Source organism: Callorhinchus milii, unplaced genomic scaffold, assembly GCF_018977255.1.
Source record: "Callorhinchus milii isolate IMCB2004 unplaced genomic scaffold, IMCB_Cmil_1.0 Scaffold2, whole genome shotgun sequence".
Lineage (NCBI taxonomy): Eukaryota > Metazoa > Chordata > Chondrichthyes > Chimaeriformes > Callorhinchidae > Callorhinchus > Callorhinchus milii.
In genome coordinates this window covers 45,006,399-45,022,960 of record NW_024704743.1, presented here as the reverse complement: position 1 = coordinate 45,022,960, position 16,562 = coordinate 45,006,399, and the positions used below count along the sequence as shown (strand labels likewise).

Genomic DNA, 16,562 nt, shown 5'->3' with positions numbered 1-16,562 from the left:
GTTGTGCTTAAAAATTAAATGGTAAAAGTTCATTTCTTGTAATGTACAGTAGACTCTCTTTCTAATGCATGTTTTAGTGTAGTAATAGTAATATCCCCTTACTATTAATAACCACTGTTTAAACCATTTTCATAAAACCAGGCAAATATCTGCTATAATAATTCTTGCAATCCTATTTTGCCTTTTTGTTGCATTGAATTGGACCATTATAAGATAAAAAGTGGGGCTATGTCCTGATAGAATGGGTACAGAGTATAGGAAATGTGCACTGTATTAGAAGGTAGTTCTATGCACCAAACACCGTATTAGACAGCAGTATTGCAATTTGAGGAACTGTAACCACTTAAACAAGTTATTGTAAAGCGAACCTTTATGGGATACAATGTTAGTATGTCTGAAGTACCTGTTACCACCCAAGCATTTTGTTTAACCCTGTTACAATCCAGCTTTCCAAACTAACTAATTTTCAAAATAAAAATTCAGCATTCATTCGTACGTTCAGAAAAAAAATCATTTTCACCTACTGCTCCAAATTTGGGGAAACCAAAGTGGAAGGTCTCGGTTTCAGGTTGTGTTGGTATTATATTAGTCAGTGATATCCTGTAGCGGATGTGGAGTTTCACTGGTACTGGCAGCTCTCAGACATTAGCACATTGCAACACTTATTATTTGCATTTATTTACCTATTCTTTTGACTGAAAATTTTTACTACATTATCCCCAGTGGCTCAGATGGTAAAGTCTCAGTGGGAAACAATCCCTGTGTTGTGTTGAGAAGCACAGTGGCCCATATAGCTACAGTGACCCTCCCCCAAAACTATGAATAAGGAAAGTGTTGCTCGGCTGGGCTTCTCTCTACCTCCCCCTTCGTGTGGTCAGAGGATCTCTCTGTGTAGGATGATAAACCAACATCAGGTACAATAAGGATCCTGGTACAGGGAAGTAGATAATACAATCTAATGGATCTTGTTACAGTAGTATCAGTCTTTTGAATATTGGAATAAAGGTAGCAAATTATCTGTAAAGTCATGACTGTTGACGGGATGTTGCTGTGTACAATTGAGCTGCCACATTTGCGTAAAAAACAATCACTCCATTTCACAGTAAATCCTGTGAAGCTCTTTGGGATATGCTTCCAAAACTATACTAAATGCATGGTGATGTTTTGTCACCTTATTTGTCTATGAACAAAGACAATTCATTTTTCATTCATTTTGGTGCTTTGTTTAGATGACTGTAATTTATTTTCATACGCAGCTTACGAATATGTTTTTGGTAGCAGGAAGAAAAAAATTGGCAAAATAAAACACAATACTCTGGAAGGTATATGGGAATTATCTCTGAGACATTCATTAGAAAGAAAATGCTAGGTACACACGAGATGAGAAGAAATTCAACTGATTCAGACTTTGGTGATGATCAAGTTAAACTGACACAAAATTAAAAGAACTTACAGGAAGAATTGATAGTGTATCGGATTGTGAATAAAAGGACAGAAATCATGAAATAATGCATGCTATTTAATCACATTACTAAATGCAATCGTAGTCCCACAATTTTACACACAGCCTAGGTTCCTTTATGTAGTCAGCCCAGCTACAGAAAATGGGAGCTGCAAAGAACCCTAAACCTAATTTGCACAAGAAAATGAACAAGATTTAATTAAAACAATGGTGAATGACAAGATATTGCACATACAATGAAACAAATGCAGGTTAGAAGGGTCTAAATTGAAATTCTGCAAACTGGATTATTTGTTAATTTTATCTCATAGTTTGTGAATATTAAAAGCTGTTCTATTTGATTGTGAAATGATTGTGAATCCCAGCAAATGACAGTCATGAAGAAACTAAAGTGTCAGGAATAAGTCACTCAATAGTCTAATAGAAATCTACAACAACAAATTGTATTTATACATCGGGAAGACGTTCCAAGGTGCTGGACACTGAAGGGTTCGCACCTGAGCAGGGGGAATCAAAAAGGGTGGAGGACAAGGGGGTTGGAAGGATGACCGAAAGCACGGTCATAGAGGAATGTCTTGAGACGGGTCTTGAAGGAGGCAAGGAAGGTGACAAGGTGAAGGGAATCTAAAATGGAGTTCCAGAGGGTGGGGGCAGAAAGACTAAAGACCCGACTGCTGATGGTGGGGCAGGCAGGGAACATAGAGAAGGCCAGTGCCCCCAAGTCGAGTGAGTGGACAGATTAGTAAGGTTTTAGTAGATCGCAGAGGTAGGAAGTAACAAGTCTGTGGAGTCTTAAAAGTGAAACTGCACAGAAAGAAGCCATTTGACCCATCAAGCCTACATCAGCTGTCAGAGCAAGGTGTGAATTTAATCCCAATCCTCTGCCCTATCCCTAAACAGCTTCAAGCCTCTATCCTTCATGTAGCTGTCTACTTCCCTCTTGAAACCCACATTGGACTCTGCCTCAACCACCTTACTTGGCAGAGCATTCCACATCCCAGCAACTCTCTGTGTGAAAAGTCTGATGGATACTGCCTGATACTTTGGTTAAAAAATACCTCCTGACTTTTGTCGCAGGTACTCAGTGGTGTTAGCTTTTCCTTGTATGTTATTGCACATATACAGCGACACTCAAAGGTTTTGAGGAAAATACTTGGTGAGTGCTGCACATTTTGGCCCAGTCACAGGGGTTACCTCCATATTCCAGTTGTAGCATGGGTGGACTAGGGTCTTATGCCATACTGGAAGCACAGTACACCCAGCTTACCATGCTGACAAGCCAATTTACCATTGTAAAGAATGGCCACCCCCTGTGGTTGTCAGGTCGCTGCTGACATCACTTTCTGCGCATTGCGTGCCTGCTCGTTACGCACAGGAAACATCCAGCTTGCCTCTTCCTGCTGGCTGTGTACACATGCTACACACAGAAAGCATCACTAATGCCACATTGTGTGCCGTGGGTTTGTGCATTATATGCAGGAAGCGCTGGCGTCGCTTTGCAAAAGACAATGAATAATGTTGCTTCATGCACTCAATGCCTAGGAAGTGACATCAGCAATGACCTGACAACCCTGAAGAGGGCCATTTTTTTGCTTCAATGTAACGTGGGTGGGAGTCAATGGACCCAGACTACCATGGTCGCCCTATACCTGCCATTGTGCTCTAGTGCTGCCACTTTACGGACTATATCCTGATTGGTGGACTATATTCTAGAAGCTGTGTTGCTGAGCTGAATAAGGAATGACTCTGGTAATGAGGTACAGTGTTTGTGCAGTCAAAGTTGCCTGCTCTAATATGTACCACATTTCAGCTTGGCTTAGTTGGTAATACTCTCACCTCTCGGTCATAAAACAGCACATCTGCAAATTAAGTGGTGCTTTACCTTGCATCTGAGATCTGGTGGTCCCTGACACTAACATTCGGTATCAAACAAGAAAAAAATTCAGAGTTGACGTCCTCTACCTCGAAGAGCACCAAAGCGTAACCCTAAAAAGCAGCTGTATTTATAACACATACGTAAAGTGCACCAGAATTATGGCACTGGGTTTCCTGCACAATGTAGATCATCATCATCATCATCCTTGCTTTTGATATAGCACCTTATAGCACGTCTGTAAGACCTCTCAAAGCGCTTCACAGGATACACTGTAAAGTGGAGTGACTGTGTTTTGTGGGCGAAACGCAGAAGCGAATTGCACACAGCAGTGTCCCACAAACAGTCGTGGATTGAGTTACACACACAGAGAGACAGACACACCCACACATACACACTATGGGATCTAAATGTGATGCAATTTAGAGGAAGTGAGGTAGATCATTGCTTGAGTGGCAGAAGAGTAGTGTATTAGTGATGCAGGAGCCCTTCACAAACCTTATAGATAAGCCAAAATACTCACCTGACTAGTTTCAATCAGCAAAACCCTATTTTACACTGTCTGCCTTAGACAACATTAGCCTTCACACACCTCTGTCAAAATGTAACAAAATGTATACTTTTAAAACTTTTTCCAAGATGGTGAGTTAATACCATTCTGATAGTTTTAATATCAATAGCTTTTGATAGAAATGTACAAAAACATTTACAGATTTTATATGCAACAAAAGCAATGCTTTTTATTTCGGGTGTGGGGAGTGGAGCAGAGTGTGGAAGTGCCATAATGCGTACCAGTGCTGAATAGTTTATTAGTTTCTCTGAATCCCAAAAGACAGCAGCGTAGGAGCGCACAGTTTTTATGTGTCTTGGAAGCGATACATTGCAGTTACTTTGTACAGTATGTGAACTGAGAGAGAAAAAACACTTCACAAAGTAACTGCAGTGTATTCTTTCCAAGACCATAAAAACGATCCAAGTGGAGTTACTCTCAGTACACATCTTGGAAGTATTAAGAGAGAGAGAAAAAAATAACTTGGACCCAATCCACAATCTGTCCTGAACAGTTTCAATGTAAATTTAAGTGTCAGCACTCAGACTAAGACTTTAGTGTTCAAATCATTGAGATCAGATAGCAGCTCAGCCCAAAACATCATTTATTCATAAACCAAGCACTTCACTCAAAAGGGAAAAATAAAACTTTACCTAAAGCGCTTTTTTCTTGTAATACTATTTTGATGATGTAGCTCATTTCGCATCGAAAAACAAGTGCTGTCTGCAATAATGTAGGCTGGGCAAAAACTGTAATAATAATAATAATCCTTGCATTTGATAGTAGCGCTTTTCACGTCTTCTAGACATCTCAAAGTGCTTCACAGAATATACTGTAAAGTGAATCGACTGTATAGTTGTGGGCGAAATGCGGCAGCCAAAAAAAGGCGGGTGTTATTTAGCCTAGTCAGTGAAATTCTTCATTTAATACTGCATTAGTCATATGGTTCAGCCAAAAAATATTTTGCAGAACCACTGGGCGCTGTTCCAGAAACACGCAATCAATAAGTATGTTGGGTTTGGTACAATTTCTCAATCAAAACAGGTTTTTTTTAATACTGCGAGGACCATCATGAAAGGAGTTATTAGATTTTTGAATAAGATGGGAGAGGTCAGTTTCTCCTGAATGCTGTCTAGTGTTCCTTTTGTACCTTACCTTTTCGAATGGAAGAAAATAAGTCTTTGAATTTGGTTTGTCTTTTTTCAAGCGTTGTTCTTTGACAGTACATGATTGTGAGAATGTACTGGACCAAATAAGCAGCATGTTCAATTCAACCAGTCTGAGTGATTGTCACATCCACACATTGGTCAGGTCAAACAACAATTCACATTTTGGGCAATTTTTTGACATATTAGATGTTGTAATAGTCAAGATGCTTTTGGAAATTTTGGAATAGTAAAGTGGCCTGTCAGGTACAATATACATTTATATACCATCTTCCACTTCAGGAGTTAGCAGGGAAACGAGAAGCATTCAGTTTAACACAACTTTTCAATATGGAATGATGAGACAGTGCTAAAACCTTCTAAAATGAACTGTGGAATTACGCCTGTGGACAGTATGGTGTCTTTATTAAACATTCTTGTACACACAAAGAGAGAGAGAGAGAAACCTAGCTTATCTCTAGAAAAGAAAGAAGTTGTAAAGCAAAAGGCATTTCCTGACCAGCCCCGAGGGAAATTTTGAGTACTAAGCCACAAGCCCCATGTGGGATGGAACAATTTCATCTAATTAGAGTATATACCAAAGTGTTGCGTTCGGTCAAAACATTCTGTTATTCCTCATTTTTGTTGGCACAGAAAGAAGTCAGACAGGATTTTTTTTATGAATTCACTGCTGGAGCAAAAGACACACAGTTTGCATACATTAGGCAGTATGTCAAAGGAAATGCCAAAGTTCAACGAAAGTACAAGTAATTAGGAACAGATTTGCTACATACCTTGGTGTATATTCAATACTGCATTTATTTATAAGCCACCTAAGGTTGGGAAACAAAGGCAACCCTCTTTTTTAGAAAGCAGTATCGGGATAAAACTTCTAGACGGCAGTATCAGAATAAAACATATCTGTTTTTTATCAATCCGAGGAAAATAAGCTTTCGTTTTCACTTAAATTCAACCAGTGCTTTTGCCTCCAAGTCCATTGTTCACTCTGAGACTCAATAACCAGTAACTCAAAACCACTTGCTTCTCCAAATTGATTGTTTAGTATTCTGAATACCAATTGAGTGCATCCCAGGAAGCAAATTCTATTCAAATGTAGCTTTCCCAATGTGGAATACTAACACGAGAATATCTACGCAAAAATTTAAAGATAATGCACATAAGGGTGACATTTTCAACATTTCATAATGTGTTTGTTGTGAAAAGTTGCGAATTTCACTCCAAAGTTTTCCATTTGTTGACCTGGCCTCCCATACATCCTCACATATTTTCCATTTTCACATCTAATCAGTGCAGTAATGCCCTACTTGAGTTGCTTTGGCAAAGATTTAGTGGAAGGTTTTCAAAATTAGTTTCTTGAAATTGAGCAGAGCAAATGGAGCTTTTTCAACCATCCCAACAAAAATGCCATTTGAGAGACAACAAACGTCAGAATATGAATAGCACCATCACAAAACAAATGAAGTCATCCTATTCAGTATTTACCAAGAGAAACAAAATATGTTTTTACAATACAAATTATAATACAAATTTACATAGCATCCTTCATGTCGGGAGGACGTCCCAAAGTGCTTAACACCTGAGTTAGGTGTAGGAAATCACGATTAAAGAGGTAGGTTTTGAAATAGACCTTGAACAAGGTGAGGGAGGGAGTCAGAGGGACTCTGGGAATGGAGGTGATAAATTAATAGCAACAGTGTGGATTGAAACAGCCAGAGCAAAAGGGACATTCTGAAGATCAGTTTCCAACCTTCAGCAGCTGAAGGAAAACAACAAGAAAATCCACCGAAAATCCATGCAAAGAAATCTTACCCTGGTCCACGCACTAAACTCTGTAATAAATGATCCTCCAGTCTCTGTACTGAAATAGGAAATCTCAGGGTAAGCACTCAGCTTTCACCTCCTGCTTTCACTTATTATCCCATATTCAAACATAAATCCTGCTGTATCAGTCATTGTAGACTTATTAATGCATCTGAAGTAACAGAGTAACTGTACAAAATCATACTTAATGCCGATGCTATAAACAGTTTTATAGTTATAACAAATGTTCATGTTACGTTTTTCTTGGGTGAATGTCAATTTTTGTATTACGTTAGTCATTGGGGGAGCTACAGTTCAGTGAAGAAGTGGATGCTCTGCGCTTGGCAGTCCTGACTCAGTGAACTGGCCGTGACCCTTCAGTCAGAGTGTTTGACCGGGCCATGTACACAGGTCTGGCTGTGCAGTGCTGCTGCGATCCAGCTCTCTGTGATACATGGATCTGAACTGTTTGTGGAACAGGTGCAAACAATGTGACTCCAGAATTAGCTCCATTGGCAGTTCTCAAAATGTTGATCAAACAGGCACCCTCAGCTCACTGACAGACCAAGAAATAGCGAATGGGAGGGAGTCAGGGTCACAAGTCTCCAGTGCTCTCAAACAGCACATCAATCAGCTGAATGTTTATAATGTAATAAAGCTAGGGATGTGAACAAAGCACAGCGATGTCAGACAAACACAGGCTTTTCTAACACCTTCTCACTCAAAGGGTCAGCTTATCAAATTAAGAGGCAATAGCTCTCGCTCTCTGGAGCTCCATCCCAGAGTCTCACCCCATCCCTGCCTACATTTAAAGCCTGCCGTGCTTTCGATCATCTTTTCTCCTTCCCCTCCTTTTGCAGTCCCCCCGCCCCCCACATCCAGCAGCTGCATAAAGTGCTTTCAGACGTCCTTCCTACGTGAAAGGCGCTATATAAATTAAATTCTGTTAAGATTATGGAAACATCTGTTTTACACAAGGGACCAAGGTACTTTGTGTCAAGGAGGGGAAGACGATTGCAATGCTTAGGATATCGAAACTGTCAATGTGCTTCACAGTAATCACTGTCAAATGTAGTAACTCTTATTGTAGGTAAACACATAAGCCATTTTCCACACAGCAATATCACATAAACAGCGATGAGATGAATGATTAATTTATCTGGACTAATCACAAATTTATTGTTCACCAGTAGTATCATGGAATCTTTAACACCTACATAGACAGGCAGACGAGACCACTGAAGGCACCTCTGACATGTCAGAGTCCTGTAGCTCAGTGGTTAGAGCACACGCCCCGCAAGCGAGAGCCCTGGGTTTGATTCCCGGCAGGGTGAAACGTTGGGCAAGTTTCCTTACTCCACACGCCTCCGTTTGCCTAGCAGTAAGTAGGAACCCGGTTGTTAGTCAATTGGCGGATTGCTTTTCCAGGGCTAATAATTCCTCAAAACAAAATTTGGTCATGACTGTTTGTGGGACACTGGTGTGCACAATTGGCTCCTGCGTTTCACACACAAAATATACAGTCAATTCACTTTACAGCATATAATAATAAATAATCCTTGCATTTGATGTATACAAGCACTTTGAGATGTCTTGAAGACATGATAAGGCGCTATATCAAATGCAAGGATTATTAATGCTCCCCACTAGGGCACTGATTTCAGTCTGGGATGTGATTTGGGGGCATGAATCTACAACCTTCAGAACCAAGAGTACTATCAACTGAGCCGAACAACAGGGGTAACTACAACACCAGAGTGTTGGTATTTCATTCCGAGATAGAGCTTTAAACAACCTTCAACAATCTTTTGTTTTCCCCTGTTGGTGCATGTTTGCTGTCCTCTATTCTCACATCTTACATCCCATTTGCACTCTCCTCTCTTCCGACTCTAGTTCATTCACCCCATTCCTTCTGATCCATTATTGGAAGCTTCTCCTTGGCCATGTTACCTCTGTCCACTGGAAATCACTCACAAAAACACTTTGCCTCGCTACCTCTCCCTGCTTTCACCAGAACTTTCTCTTTGATCCTGCTTTCAGGCACCTGTAAATTCTTCCTATTTCCTCATTAGTGTCTACCTGTCCTATTTAGTGGTTTGAGATGATTTTTTTAGACAAAAGATTCAAGATTAATGCAAATTGTTGTTGGCAGGAAAGGAGAAGTCCCTTTTGCAAAACACTGTGAAAGTCACTTTCCGGGCATTCAGATAACTATATACAGTGATGTCATGCAAGTGATTACATCTTGCATCCCAAAGAGCGCGAAGCAGGGAGAACGAGAGAGAAAAAGATAGAGAGTAATAATCTGGAGGGACGATTTAAGGAAAGAAAACAGGGAGATTGACAGAAATAATAAAACAAGAAGAAATATCATTTAACAAGAGGATTTTTCAATTTGGGATATTCTTGAGAAAAACTACAAAGTTGCCCATCCAAAAGTATCAAGACGGGGAACTGTACATTTCAATACAGTAGGTATTGTTCCATAAATCAGTGTCCACAGGTCAGTGCCGCACTGTTCCTGGGGTTGCTCTCCGAGCACTGATTCAATTGGCAGTGTCAGTCTGTCAGCTTTGTAAAGAGCACTGTTTGATCACACTGCTTACTCTGCTTGGAAGGCTAATTCCAAACAGGCATGCTCTGCAGCTTGACTTGATAAACATCAAAAGACAAGCAATCTTAAAAAAAATAAAATTAAAAATTAATAACATGGACCACTCATTGCCGTCTCTTCCATGCTTTCTTTTTAAATCATCTGTAAGCGAGCAGAAGAGTTGAAAAAGTCGATCCATCTGTTCATCATACAACTGTAATCCGTTTATGAAATCACAAAAGGAATCAATATTGGGGTCCAGCCATTCAGATGATTGTTCATTTGGCTGCACAAAATGAACTGTGTGGACTCTGATTTTTACCTATAATCTGCGCTGCATCCCTATGGAAGTGCATGGTGATAGCACAGTATCGATGAGCAATGATCCTAACTCTATGCAGTCAATTTTGCAGACAAGAAGGCCTGAAGAATGTGACATGTATTGCCTCAGAAGACTCTATATACAGAATCAATAGGGATGCAGACAGACAGACAGACAGACAGATTTTATAAGTCAAATGACTGTATATTTGTCTGCGAACGTAGCAGCCAATTCATGCGTGCCAATGTCCCATAATCAGGCATTATCAGGCATTATCATAATACATCAGGAGATAAGAAACTCCCATTTCCATACTACCAGGGATCTTTAACATCCACATGAACAGGCAGTTGTGACCTCAGTTTAACATCTCATCTGAAAGATGGCACCTCCAACAGGAAAGCCCTCACCCAGCACTGAACTGGAGTGTTATCCTATTTATGAACTCAAGCTCCTGACATGCGGCTTGAATACACAATCTTGTATCTCAGAAGTGAGAGTGTTACCGATTAAGCCAGGTTGATAACATGGTAGCCGTATGGATTCCATTCACTGAACACATACACAGTCTTGCTTCCCATGTGGGACACAACTTTTGCACTAAAATGGAAGATTTCTGAGACATAGGTCTTTGCTGATGTCACTTCTTTCTTTTTGCATTTACCACACACAGAAAGTGACACTGACGGTGACCTGATGACCCAGACATTGGCCTTCTTTTTTAGCATGGGAACCCGTTGGTGCAGGAAGCTAGCTGCTTCACTGTGAGCATGTCCAAATGAACCCAACTTTCACAGCCACGTTATAGCGTGGGTTGGGATTTGATAGACCCCAACTATTGACTTACAATTGAATTTCACTTTACATGCATAGGAAATATGTGTGTCAAGGTATATAGAGAAAAGACGGGAAATTGGATGAAGATCTAATAAATTGGCAGATGTTCTGCAGAGGGGATGTGAACAATGCAATAGGAGGCAAGTGATTCTGTCAACAGTTCATTCATGATACCGCCCTTTATGGGACATTTGCCCACTATCCCTGAATGCCCAGTATTAAAAACTACTCAACGATATTGTATGATGACTCACAAGGCAGTTCACAAGGACCAGTATTGTAATTCCTATAATTATAAAGATTAACCCCATCAATGATATAAATGCCATATTTGGATATTGTGTTTGCCTGAGTGAGTCCTCTGCACTATCTCCTTCTCCTCTGTTACACAGACTGCCTCCATTCTGACACATGCTGTAAGGACTTCAAAGTTAAAGTAATCACGCAGACACCTGGCCTTGTAATGCCAGGCTATCTCCAGAGACATGAACTAAATGCAGCATCAAAATTCAAGAAAGGTGATGGAGCCAAACTTAACAACTCAACCTCAATACTCGGAAAACTCAAGCGCCAGTGTAGAGGAGAGCAATGAGGATGACCCCCAGTGTTACAAGGATGAGCTGCGAGGAATGACCAGCTAATCTAAGGCTCTTCGACCTTGAAAAGAGATGTTTCATAGACAACATTATAGAGGTATATACGATGAAGAAATATAAACCAAGAACAATACTTTCTGATATGCCAAGGCAGCAGAACAAGTGTACACAGGTTCAGATCTGTAAATGGCAATTTCAGGACATACATCAGGAAGTATTCCTTTACCCAAAGGGTAATTAACAACTGAAATGGATTGTGGTCGAGGCCAGCACCCGGAACTCATTTAAAAAAAGCTTGATGTTGCACAGGTGGATGGCTAGGTATTGTGGAAGGGATCAAATGGACTGAAGGGTTTTCTTCATCCAACCTGTTCATGTCATCTATAGAGAATTGGTGCATTAGATGTTCATTCAAATAAGAGTTTAAATAGCCAAATGGTGTGGCTGTTTATTAAATCGAACCAGAGCCATAGCTTTCTTGCTCAAATACAAAACATTGCAATTATGATTGCCTTCACCCCATTGATGATTTGATGGGATACAAATGTGCCCACAGACAGAGAGTGGAAAATACGACCCCAAGCTCTGATGCAAACAAATACAAGCTCACTTGGGTGCTGTGTTATGTCTTACTAAACTGGGAACATCTTCCCTTTTACACTGCAAAGTGTCAATGTCATAAATAAGTTAAAGAAAAACTTGGAGGTCTGGTGCAGGTGACCTTGCATTTTTGGGGAAGTTGCAAAATTAATAATTTGTAGGTTTTATTAAAGCCTGTGGTCTGAGACTGCTGGGATTTTTTCTTTGTTTCCCATTGCAAGAGACAGGACATCCCATTCTTTGCCAGCATTTTATCTTGTTGAGAACATAAATAATGGTAATATCACATTCCAATAAACTGCATGCACAAGTCATTTGTTTATAAAGAGCTGCTCTGAATAAGTGGCTAACAGGTATTAACTTCAAGCATAGCCCAGCATTTTATAATAATTAAAACTGGGTATCAGAAGTACCACACATAACCTTGAAGGATCTGATGTGCTGCAGCAGTCAGAAGAGATCTATAATAACGCAGTGATTGAAGTCCATAAGATCCCAACCCGCCTTGTAACGGGGCCGACATTGCCTGTCAGTGCTTCCGCATTCACTGTGCGTAATAATAATCCTTGCATTTGATATAGCGTCTCAAAGCACGTCACACAGGGTCGCACAAACTGTCATGGACTGAGTGACAAATGTATTTTTTTTTGAGGGATTATTACCCCTGGAAAGTGATCTGCCAATCGACTAACAACCGGGTTCTTACTTATTGCTAGGTAAACAGAATAAGGAAACTTGCCTAAGGTTTCGCCCGGCCCGAGAATTGAACCCGGGTCCTCTCACTTGCAAGGTGAGTGCTCTAATCACTATGCTACAGGACTCCACAATGCAAACGGTTTGCTTGTGCAGTGCACAGAAAGCAATGTCATCAGTAACTGGATGCTTCTAAAGCCAACCATTCTTTAGTACGAGTCTTAGACAGAATGGGGATCGACGCCCATTAGCTTTTTTAATTGTTTTGGTGAGTAAATGTCAGGGTCTATGACTGTTTGTGGGACACTGCTGTGTGCAATTGGCTGCTGCATTTTGCCCACAAATATACAGTCAATTCACTTTACAGTATATTCTGTGAAGCACGTTGAGATGTCTAGAAGACGTGAAAAGCGTTATATCAAATTCAAGGATTATTATTATTATATATCCTAGAATAGAAGATCTCCAAGCTGATTAAAGCGTGACAAGTACCTTGTATAATAATTAGTTTGAAAGCATCCCCTCCCCTTCCACTCATTTATCCATCTCCTGCAGCAAGTTTGTGAAGTCTATCAAGTTCATTTATACCTATTTCTGGTCTGCACTGTTATAACATCAGACCTATGCACAGACAAAAATATTAACCCCTCGAACACTAAACTTCCTGCTGACCTAGAGTTTTAAAGCATACAATATGTTCCAGAATTGCAAAGGCGCTGCAGTATCCAGAGGTTTTCTGTTTATAAGGAAAAACAATCTTCTCAAGTTTCTGTTGCAAGATATCATCAAATCGGGAAATAAGGAATTTGGCTGTTTATGTTAAAGCAGCTTACGATATCTCCACTTTTGCTCATAAAGATTTTACAGATGAAGTCCTCCCATTCAGTGTTTCCTGTAACTGTGCAAAAATACATTGCAGAAATCCTGTTGTTTCTTGTCATAAATGCAGTGGGTGAGTTGCTGATCGAGACACGCTGATATTTACAAATATACACATCGCCCTGAACTACAGACTCAGCTCATCCAATCATCCCAACAGCAAGTGAATTATTGCCTGACAAACAACATGAAATACAATAGTGAGGAACTGAAGTACATAAAAACTGTCTTGTATACACTAGAAATACAACTGCCCACATCACAGCTATGTTTTGTAACCCTACGTGTTTTTTTCCTCATCCTTTTATTTAAAAACATGTTTAGCACCATGTATTCTCAAACTGTCAAGCTGCTCTCTGCCAGTCTGTGGTCACTGCTCTCCACCTCTCCAGAATTGTTCTTCCGCGTGTCCAGAATCACTGCTCATCGCTTGTTCAGTGTCACTGCTCTTAACATCATTACTCTCTACCTTATTATTCTCCTGTGTAGTGTAACTGCTCTCTGCCTGTCCCAAGTCGCTGCTCTTTGCCTCTGTTATAAGTTGTTGCTCTCGTCTTGTCTAATGAAGCTGCTCTTCACCTGTCCGGCATTATTGCTCTCTACCTCTCTCCAGTGTCGTCACTCTCCACCTGTCTAGAGTCACTGCCTGTGTAAGGTTCCACTGTTTGCAGTCACCATACTCCATCTATTTCATATTAGGTACAAGGATAGCAGAGATAGTGAGTGTACAGGGTCTGCACGATCTGTGAAACTGGCATTGAGGTTTAAGGATGGCAGAAAGAGGAGGGAAAGCTGGGAATCACAGACACAACTTCTTGTTCTGCTTCAGCTGCAGGAGGAGTGGCCTGACACAAAGATATGGAGCACTTTGTTCTTTTTTCCTTATAAACAGTTTTTAAGAAATATATATACATAACTCTACAGATTAATATTTTTAAACAAATTATGCTAGCAGAAATGCTGCATTAACATTGCTTTAAACTTAGCAGGGAAGCCTCTTTAATAAATTTGTAAATTCAAATAGGAATATAATTGCACTCCTTGATTCATCGCGGTAATAATGATCGTTCTACTATGATTTATGCTGGAATGGGGGACTGAGAGCTGAAAGCAGCTCGAGGTCTCTTATTGCAGCATAAAACATGCTCATTATTACCACTGATAGATAACTGTCATTTTCCAGATCTGCAATTTTACAGCGAGTAACGCCAGCTGACACATTCTATCAGATTGCTCATTTAGTTTAACCTCGCTGAAGGATGATTATTTGCAAAATGGTCCAGTTTTGCCCATATGCACAAATAAGACATCCTCCTGACGTGAAAGGCACTGTATCAAATGCGAAGATTGGTATTATTATAACAGGGCAAGCTGCAGTGTGCCAAACAGAAGTGTAAGCAAGATACACGAGTTTGCGTCATTTTCCTGTTTCAAAGCAACCCAGTGACAAAGGCACAGCCCCAATTTGAACCCACCCTGATTCATTGTGTTACGGATAGCCAGGGCATGAACTCACCAGCACCTACTATACCCACCTACGTACACGTATTAAGCTCCTAATGACTCCAGAGAGAGGTGCCAAGGAGAAGGCACACACAACTAAGTGGGGCACATCATAAGGGGAGTGGTCCAAGGCTGATAGTTTCGGTGATGGTGTAGGTCTGGTAGCATCCTGTTTTGCTCACATTCTCAACCTGGCATTTTATTTTGCCCTATGTAGTTGTCCTCGGTTTGTGGTACAAGCACAGCTCTGGTGGGCACATGGATGTCTCAGTTACAGTCGATAATTAGGTGGGTTTTGAGCAGGGCACTAACATCCTCTGATCTCGACACTACTCTTGTTCTTTTGATTTTTATAGGCCTGAACACATTCGGCCCTATTATGTAGAACACCTGTGGCAGCTCAGTTTAATATTTATAGACTACTTACTGTAGACGGAATAATAATACTCAAAGAGTTGGAACAGCATAATGAATTAATAATTTGGCTCAGAGGAACGTCACACACTGTTTCCGCACTAAACCCAGAGAAGCATTAAAGCTATATTTGCATCTATTTTCATTCTAATAACTTAATTAGGCCCTCAAGACAGTGAGGTTTGCCTATAAAACTTTTAAGCGAAGAGTGCTTAAGAAAAGCAGTCTACAGCTGGTCCCAGCACACGAGGGACAAGTTACTGTACTATGGATTGATTTTTTTCCCCTAACAGCTGAAATTGCTGAATATACATCAAGCAGGTAATTTAAGTGTCTCTTACAACATTATTACATTACTAAAACCTTAGTGTTGTCAGCTCCCTCAATCTCCTTTTCATTACACTGGCACAATCAAAAAAAAGGTTTCTCAGATACGTGACAGGTCAGTGTAATCAATCTGCAGTCTCTGCTACCCATTAATACACACAAAGCCACAAAACGCTTAATGAAGAACAGCAGATCAGGAAATACTAGCGTCTGTGGTCACTGACAATCAAGAGGCAATATTAACTCCAGATTTACCCTGCAGAACTTGCTCTGGTATTGTAGGTGCTTTTTCTGCAGTGAGTTAGTTACAATAAAGCCATTATTCCAATAGCCCCAACCTTGTCTTAGCTTGTATCCCACTGAATGCTATCTGGACACTGCAACATAAAGGCATCAATTTTCCTTCCAATTTGCATAAGAGGAGTATATCAAATTTCCTCAAAAGCGAAAACAGAAATGTTTGAAAGAGAAAGATGTTGAATCAGATGGGATTTTGGGGGTTGTGTGTGTGTGTGTGTGTGTGTGTGTGGAGGGTGGGGGTTTGTAAATTGCATTACAATTGAATGTGGCGAGGAAGGGATTGTCAGATGATCTACTTAACAAATATCTTAATATGTCTTAGCTTTGCTCAGTGAACTGCAGTGTGTGCGCAGTGTCATTCTGCAGGAAAGTGGCCCCTAGTCTGATGTTGCAACAACAACAACAACAACATATATTAAGCCAAATACGTGTGTGTGTGTGTGTGTGTGTGTGTGTGTGTGGAGGTGGAGTGTGTGTGTGTGTGGAGGGGGAGTGTGTGTATGTGGTGGGGGGAGAGAAGAATCTCTTGGTTTTTGTATCAGTGTAATTTGAGGATGTGATGTGGAGGATCTGAGTGGGTTTGGATGTGGATGCAGATGTGCAGGCAATAATAATATTGGTCTTTTTATCACTAATCCTGGGTTTAC

The 16,562-nt window shown here is 40.4% G+C and overlaps 1 protein-coding gene across 4 annotated transcripts in view; it reads right to left on the bottom strand.

Moving 5' to 3' along the window:
• The window catches only part of LOC103179947 (retinoic acid receptor beta), a 142,379-nt gene that overhangs the window by 123,110 nt on the left and 2,707 nt on the right, over positions 1 to 16,562 (bottom strand). The window lies entirely within an intron of this gene.